Source organism: Quercus suber, unplaced genomic scaffold (genome assembly GCF_002906115.3).
Source record: "Quercus suber isolate HL8 unplaced genomic scaffold, Cork oak 2.0 scaffold_831, whole genome shotgun sequence".
NCBI classification, from domain to species: domain Eukaryota; kingdom Viridiplantae; phylum Streptophyta; class Magnoliopsida; order Fagales; family Fagaceae; genus Quercus; species Quercus suber.
This window is the reverse complement of record NW_027070261.1, coordinates 133,393-141,866: the sequence shown is the minus strand read 5'-3', so window position 1 is coordinate 141,866 and position 8,474 is coordinate 133,393.

Here is an 8,474-nt window from a genome sequence, read left to right as displayed (position 1 = left end):
AGTCTTATAACTCACTAACTTGACTCTGCTAATACTAATAAAGTAGCCAAAAATCTTTTAACACAGTAACATTGCCCAATTCTTTCATATAGGAGAGCACCTAGGTTCAAAACTTCAAATACTCCTCCCTCGCTTATTGAGTTGTTGTAAGGGAGAATAAAAATACTACTTTAGTAATTTTTATTGTATTAACAATCACAAACAATATTTTTGTTAGGACATATATGATTCACTTGTTAGGAACATATGTCACTATTTTATGTAATTGGCTAATCCTTTGATAAAATGCACTTTACTTGTATTTGGGTAGATCTAGGATGTGTTTAATACTTCAAGAAACTTTGTTTCAAGATCAAGTATTGAAGCCATGCAAGTCTGTCCAAGATTCAAGCTAAAAAGTGCAAGTTCATTAAAACTCGACAGCTAGCATCTATCAAGCTTAAAGAGCTATTCCAGCCCTGTGGCTTGACAGCTACTCGATAGATGGCTATTTGTCGAGATTTATGAAAAACATAATTTCAGTTCTGTTTTGACTCTAATCCGTGATTATGTGTTTAGACTTTCTTTTCTCACAACCCTAGACATATAAAATGATTATTTTAAGGGCCGTCAAAGTGTACACAAATTGCACAGGTGTTGAGCAAAGTTTGTTCAAGCAAATTGTGACCAGAGATAAAATTTTCCCTAGTTCATCTTTCTTGTTAAGAAGTTGCTGTGTTTGTACACCGTAGGGTTTTGTAACCAAGCATTTTCTTAATCTTCATCGTTTGAATGAACTAAAGAACTTTACAACCAACAACCTTTAGTTGGTGATTGAAGTCGCGTACTGGAATCCACGTAATTGGTTAGTCAAGTACTAGGAGTCGCGCATCAAAATGAGAGATTGTCACTACAGAATAAGTCCAATTAGGTATTGGGGTAAGGGTTCAACTTATTGTGACCAGAGATAAAATTTTCCCTAGTTCATCTTTCTTGTTAAGAAGTTGCTGTGTTTGTACACCGTAGGGTTTTGTAACCAAGCATTTTCTTAATCTTCATCGTTTGAATGAACTAAAGAACTTTACAACCAACAACCTTTAGTTGGTGATTGAAGTCGCGTACTGGAATCCACGTAATTGGTTAGTCAAGTACTAGGAGTCGCGCATCAAAATGAGAGATTGTCACTACAGAATAAGTCCAATTAGGTATTGGGGTAAGGGTTCAACTGTAGATTGGTATAAGGTACTGGGATTCCTTTACTTGTAATCGCTTGTTTTGATAATAGTGGATTCTCAGGAGTGGTGACTTTAAAATCACCCGGTGGGGTTTTTGTCATATTAGTTTTCCCCATTCGTAAACAAATCACCGTCTTAATTTATTTTCCGTTGCACTTAGTTTAATTGGTGATTTGTTTGTGTTACCATGGGCTTTACATGTTAATTTGATTAATTAATAAACTTGGCTAATTAATCAATTAATTAATCACAAGGGGTCAATACGTTTTTGGTCTATCAAGTGGTATCAGAGCAGGCACACTCTAATTAGGGTTAATCTTTGTTGTGTTAATCCATTGACCCCTGTTTGTCATGGATAGAGGATAGTCATTAATTATACCTCCTTTATTAGATGACACTAACTATGCATACTGAAAAGTACGCATGAGAGCTTTCTTGCAGTCTTTATATGAGAAAGTGTGGCAAGCTGTTAAGGTAGGCTGGACCAAGCCGAAGGAAGCGCCGGCCGATTAGGATGATGCTAAGATCAAGGCGGCAAATTTAAACAGCAAAGCATTGAATGCCTTATTCAGTGCGGTCACCAATGAGGAATTCAAGAAGATATCCTCCACTGAAACTGCTAAAGAAGCATGGACCATCCTTCAGGCAACTTATGAGGGAACAAAGGCTGTCAAGGACTCGAAGCTTCAAAAGCTCACTACTAGCTTCAAAGAGATAAAGATAGAGGAGGATGAGTCATTTGATGAGTTTTATGCCAAGCTTAAGGACATAGTGAACTCAACTTTCAATCTTAGAGAAACCATTCCTGAACCCAAGATTGTGAGAAATGTGCTCAGATCTCTACCCGAGAGATTCCATGCCAGTATTACGATGATTGAGGAATCAAAAGATATTGACAAGATTTCTTTGACAGAGCTGGTAGGTAATTTGCAAACCTACGAGCTAGGGTTAACAAGAATTGGCAAGTTGAGTAAGGGTAAGAGTATGGTATTGAAAGCCAAGAGCAGTGATACTGATGAGTCTTCAAAGGATGAAGATTCTAAGATGAAGTCCTACATCACCAGACAATTCAAGAAGTTTATGAAGAATGCAAATGAAAAGGACTTCGACAAGGACCGTAGGCAATTCAGTTTTTCTTAATTCAAGAGTTAAGACAAAGGGAAGAAGGATGCTAGGGATGGAGGTCAGTATACTATTCCTGCAGGACCAAAGTGCTTTAGGTGTCAAGGCTTCGGTCACATGAAACAGGAGTGTCCTACATATCTCAAGAGCATTGGGAAGAGCAAGACACTTGCTGCTACTTTGAGCGGCACTGAGGTGTCAAGGCTTCGGTCACATGAAACAGGAGTGTCCTACATATCTCAAGAGCATTGGGAAGAGCAAGACACTTGCTGCTACTTTGAGCGGCACTGAGCCTGAGGATGATTTTGACAATGAGGATGACAGAATCCTAAATGTCTTTACTGCCACTGTCAATCCTACTGAGGGGATTTTTGAAGATGTAAATGAAGAAGATGAATTGGTGGAGTCCAAGTTTGAGAAGATGAATGAACAAGATGATATCTACATAGCCTATGCAAAGTTGTACAAGGTCTTAGAAAAGTATGAGAAGTTGTATAGGTTGATCACCAAGAAGCTTAGTGATGTGGAGCTTGAGCGTGAAGAGCTTTCCACAAAGTTTGATGAATCTAATCAAACTATTGGAGTATAGAGGTTTAAGAACAACTTTTTGGCTGAGAAGATTAAGAAGCTTGAGGCAGAACTGTTCCAAGTCAGAGCTCAACTGGAAAGGACTTTAAGTGCGAAGCTTGACGAGATGCTCAGCATTCAGAAATCTGCTTCAGATCGAACCGATTTAGCGTATGATTTCTCTTCTCCTAGTATTGCTTCTACTAGTACTACTGTTTTTGTTTCTCCTAGTAATAATGTTGAAATTGAGAACAATAATGTTAAAACTGATTTAGCTAGTGAGAACATAGATAAGGGTATATCTATCTTAGGAGCACCCCCTAAGCAAGATTAGAAAGAAGTTAAAAACCCTAAGGCTAAAAAGGCTAACTCTCAAAAGCTTAAATAGAAGAAGCAGCATCTCTATCATCATTGTAGAGTTGCCGGTCATACTCAACCAAATTGCTATAAGTGGTTAGCCACTCAACAAAGCAACGACATTATAGCATCTGGAAGCCAGAATCAGCTTCAATCCTCTCTTGCTCCCTTTGAAGATCTTCTCAAAGCCCTTATGTTCCTTTCGAACTTGAACGGTTTCAATTCTTCTCCCTCACCCCTGGATCAAGGATTTGCTAGACGGAAAGGTTCTTCCAAGGTGTGAAAGGAAAATGGCTCCAAGTGATTCTATCACTTTCTTCTCTCTCTTCGTGTTTTTGTTTTTGCATAGCTTGTGTGTTTGGCTTTTATTTTAAGCCAGTCTAGTTTTATGCTTTGCTTTGTTTAACATGTTTTTTTCTGTTTGTTTTCAGTTTTTATTTTTTATTTTTTTTATATAAAAAAAATAAAAAAAATTGAAAAATTAGAAAAATACAAAAACAATGTGAGTTATGTGTACATTGGTACTTGTGTACCTTGGATGGCCATTGAAACAAATTTTTCTAAACTTTGTATCTTTTGTAACTTAGATGAGCATCTCTATGCACAACTAAGTAAGTGAGCTTTGGGGCTCGTGTTTGTGATGAGTGAGATTAAGTAATCTCTTGTACTTAACACTCGTATCACTCTTTTTAACGAGAATGACTAGAAAATCCTAAGAGAAAGGCTTAAATAACCATCTCACCACTATTGCCCACCAATTATGAAATGACATTTGTGTGCTTCTGCATAGCAAAATTGGATTGTCAAATGCTTAACATAATTGGGTATTTCTTTTCTATCTCTTATATGCCTATGCATGATTCGCTTAAAAAGAAAAATATGCAAAGAAAAATCAAAAGCAAAAAGAATAAAAATGCTTTATATATGATTGCAAGCGTGTATTCTCGAAGATGTGGGAGTTATAAGATGTACCTCGAAGGTGATAGTCCCCATCAAATAGTTATGATTGTGTGTGAGTTAAAGTGATTTTCTCATATCTGAAATTGTTATAACATGTATACACTTATGCAATCTTGCGATATTTTTCACACACAACTTGCAATATTCTTTACTATTCTTGATATATGTGCAGGTACAATGTGATTTGGCCATCACAAGATTTTACATGTGTTAATGTATGCTCACTAAACTGTCTTAACTTGTTTTTGAAATATAAAATTGGTTAGACTTGTTTAGTGTGTGTGTGTGTGTTTTTGGGATCCATATGCTTAAAATTGTTGTTGAAAGATGATTTTGAGAGTTTAAAATGTTGATGGGATCATTGGTTGAGTTGCATGCTTGATTGCATTCATATCTGTGTTTTTCTCTTCTTGAAAAAACTGTTTTTAAGCAATCTCAACACCTCTTCGACACCTGTTTATCTATCAAGCTTTTCAACTTCTTATCGCAATCTCGATAGCTTCTCGACAGCTAGGTGGATTGATCGACAAACTTTCTAGACCCTCAATAGCTTCTCAATAGCTGGTGGATCGATCTAGCTTGTTTATTATCTTTTTTATTGAATTGTTCCTCGACAGATCCTCGACAGCTGCATTTGTCGACTTCTTTTATGCTCAACACCTTCTCGACACCTCTATCTATCGAGAATTATTAAACTACTATTTATTTGTTCAACGCAATCAAGTTGTCATTTTGCTCGACATCTCTTTCAATCTATCCATCCTTTTACCTCCCAAAACTCTCTCACTCACTCCAAACTTCTTCCTCAGCGTTTTTCCAAGTTTTTCTTCACTTGGTGTGTTTCTAATCTCTCATTTACATGCATTTCATATTTTGAAACCTAGGTTTTGGAGTTTTTGAAAAATTTTGGGATTTTTCAAAATTGATGAGTTTTTGTTGAAATTTTGGGATAGGTTTTTGCTTAAATGAGTTTAAAATCTCATACATTGCATCACATAAGCATTATAATAGTATTATCATGCATTTAGATGTGTGCAAATTGATTGTGTGCTGGTAGGATTGGATTAGGTTGAGCCTACGATACTTTTTATATTGCATGTCATATGTTCATGCATTTCCCATGCATACGTACTCTCTCTTCAATATACTTGTTATATTTGAAATGTGTTGGGGATTTTCTAATTGTCTCTCTCTCTCTCTCTCTCTCTCTCTCTCTCTCTTTTCTGTTTACGTTAGTCATGTCTATGGCACATAAATGTAAGTCTGCTCTGTCTCAGAACCCTCTTCGTTCCAGGGCATCCACTTCCTCTAATTCTACTCTATCACATATTCGGTTTTGTGATGAGGATGCCCGTAAGGGCTTCTCGGAGAACTTTTCTTGACGAGGCATTCATTCTGAACACCGAGTCATTTTGGCAGACTTCGCCGACATTGACCTACCCACTGTCATTCACAGCAGGGGTTGGGAGTCACTGTGTGATGTCCTGATCACTTGTCCATCTGTGTTGATCCAGGAGTTTTACTCCAACATGCATGAATTTGATTTTTCAGCGCCTCTCTTTCATACTCGCGTTCGAGGTACACGCATTGCTGTCACACAGCAGCTTGTTGCGGATGTGCTCCGTGTTCCTAGGGTAGAGTTTTCTGACTACCCTGGTTATGAGCGTCTGAGGACTGTGTCCAAAAATGAGCTCAAATCTGCTTTCTATGAGCGCTCTTCTGATTAGGGTGAGCGTTAATTCGCTTACTATTTGGACTTTGCAAAAGGCCCTCGGTTTTTTAAACATGGTTATCACTTTTGTTCTTCACCCTTTTTCTCACTATAACTCTATCACAGAGACTTGTGCTCGCTTTTTGTTGTCCCTTCTTAAGCATCTTACCATAGATTTTCCTTTTCACTTTATTCTTTCTATCTTAGATGTCTAAAGGGATATGACGCCTCGTGATAAGCTCATCTTTCCTTCCGCTATAACAAGGATCTTACACAATTTTTTTGCTCCCTTTCTAGCATCTGACCACTTTACCCATATTTGTGCCATAGATGCCGCTACCATTAAACGTAGCAAGGCGCAGTTTAGGTTGAGGCAGTCTAGGTCAGCAGCTCCTCCCTCCTATTCAGCTCCATCTTAATCCGTTCCATCCACATCTGCTCCCTCCTCTTCTACGAGTGATGTGACTTTTGGAGACATCATGACGCAGCTTCAGCACATGGATGCTCGCCTTGATATACTCTCTACTGAGTTGTATCAGGTGAACGTTTGTGTTGGCCGTATTGCACAATGGAAGGCAGTCATGGGTGGCTTCGTTGATTCTTCTCCACATACTTTAGAGGCTTATGATGCTGAGGATGATGATGATGATGCTACTGCTTCTGAGGATGATGGTGATGGAGATGCTAGCTCTTCCGGTACTTACGAGATGTCTACTTGACACTCTTACCCTTTGTCACTCGTGACAAAAAGAGGAAGTAGTTTTGTATATGAGAGTAGTTATACTTAGGGGGAGAGTTAGTCTAGGACCATTTTGTTAGGGGGAGTGTTGATATCTGAGGGATGTAGTGAAGATTATATGTATTTTTTTTTTTCTTTTCTCTACTTTAGATACATTTATTCTTCTACCTTAAGTCTTGTGACCATTATTGACATACATTATACTTATCTTCTGTATATGTTGATGTATATTTCTTTCACCTACCCTTATATGTATTGTTTATTTTCTCTCTTTATGCACATGCTTTTTATTACGTGTATGCAATCTATTATCTCTATTTCACACAAAGATGCATTGATGAGTTTTGTTTAGAGTGTTTCAAAAATATAGGTTATCAAAGTCTACTTGTCATAAACTCTCTTCTTGCAAAATTTTTCAAGAGTTTGTGTTAGGATAGATTTTATTATATTCAACAAATGAATATGAGTTGAAGTGATTTATGACTTCTCTCATATGTTCATTTGTTTGTTATAGTTTTGTCACGAATTGCCAAGTGAAGAGATTGTTAGGACATATGTGATTCACTTGTTAGGAACATATGTCACTATTTTATGTAATTGGCTAATCTTTTGACAAAACACATTTTACTTGTATTTGAGTAAATCTATGATGTGTTTAATACTTAAAGAAACTTTGTTTCAAGATCAAGTATTGAAGCCATGCAAGTCTGTCCAAGATTCAAGCTGAAAAGTGCAAGTTCATTAAAGCTCGACAGCTAGCATCTATCGAGCTTAAAGAGCTGTTCCAACCCCGTGGCTCGACAGCTGCCATTTGTCGAGGTTTATGAAAAACAAAATTTCAATTCTGTTTTGACTCTAATCCGTGATTATGTGTTTGGGCTTTCTTTTCTCACAACCCTATACATATAAAAAGATTATTTTAAAGGCCGGCAAAGTGTACACAAGATGTACAAGTGTTGAGCAAAGTTTATTCAAGCAAATTGTGACCAGAGACAGAATTTGTCCTAGTTCATCTTTCTTGTGAAGAAGTTTCTGTGTTTGTACACCGTAAGGTTTTGTAACCAAGCATCTTCTTGATTTTCATCGTCTGGATGAACTGAAGAACTTTGCAGCCAATGACCTTCTCTAGTTGGTGATTGAAGTCGCGTACTGGGATTCGTGCAATTGGTTAGTCACGTACTGGGAGCCGTGCATCAAAAGGAGATATTGTCACTACAGAACAAGTCCAATTAGGTATTGGGGTAAGGGTTCAACTATAGGTTGGTATAAAGTATTGGGATTCCTTTACTTGTAACTGCTTGTTTTGATAATAGTGGATTCTCGGGAGTGGTGATCTTAAAATCACCTGATGGGGTTTTTGCTATGTTGGTTTTCCCCATTCGTAAACAAATCACTGTGTCAATTTATTTTTCACTGTACTTAGTTTAATTGGTGATTTGTTTGTGCTACCACACACTTTGCATCTTAATTTGATTAATTAATAAACTTGGCTAATTAATCAATTAATTAATCACAATGGGTCAATACGTTTTTGGCCTATCAATTTTAGCCATACTAGCATTTTCTATTAAGTAGATGACGTGAATGTTATTTTTTTTATTTTTTATTTTATAAGATAAAAATTCTACTCTAGCCTAATCTAAGTGTATATATGTGTAAAGCTTCCTCCTGGAGACCTAAACTCCAGTCCTTGCCCTTCGTACCCCACAAGTACTTGTACTTGTGGAGTGATCATCGTACCAAAGGTGTGTAGTAGTGATGACGTGAACGTTGAAATTGGAATTTATTACAAAAAATTCAAGGA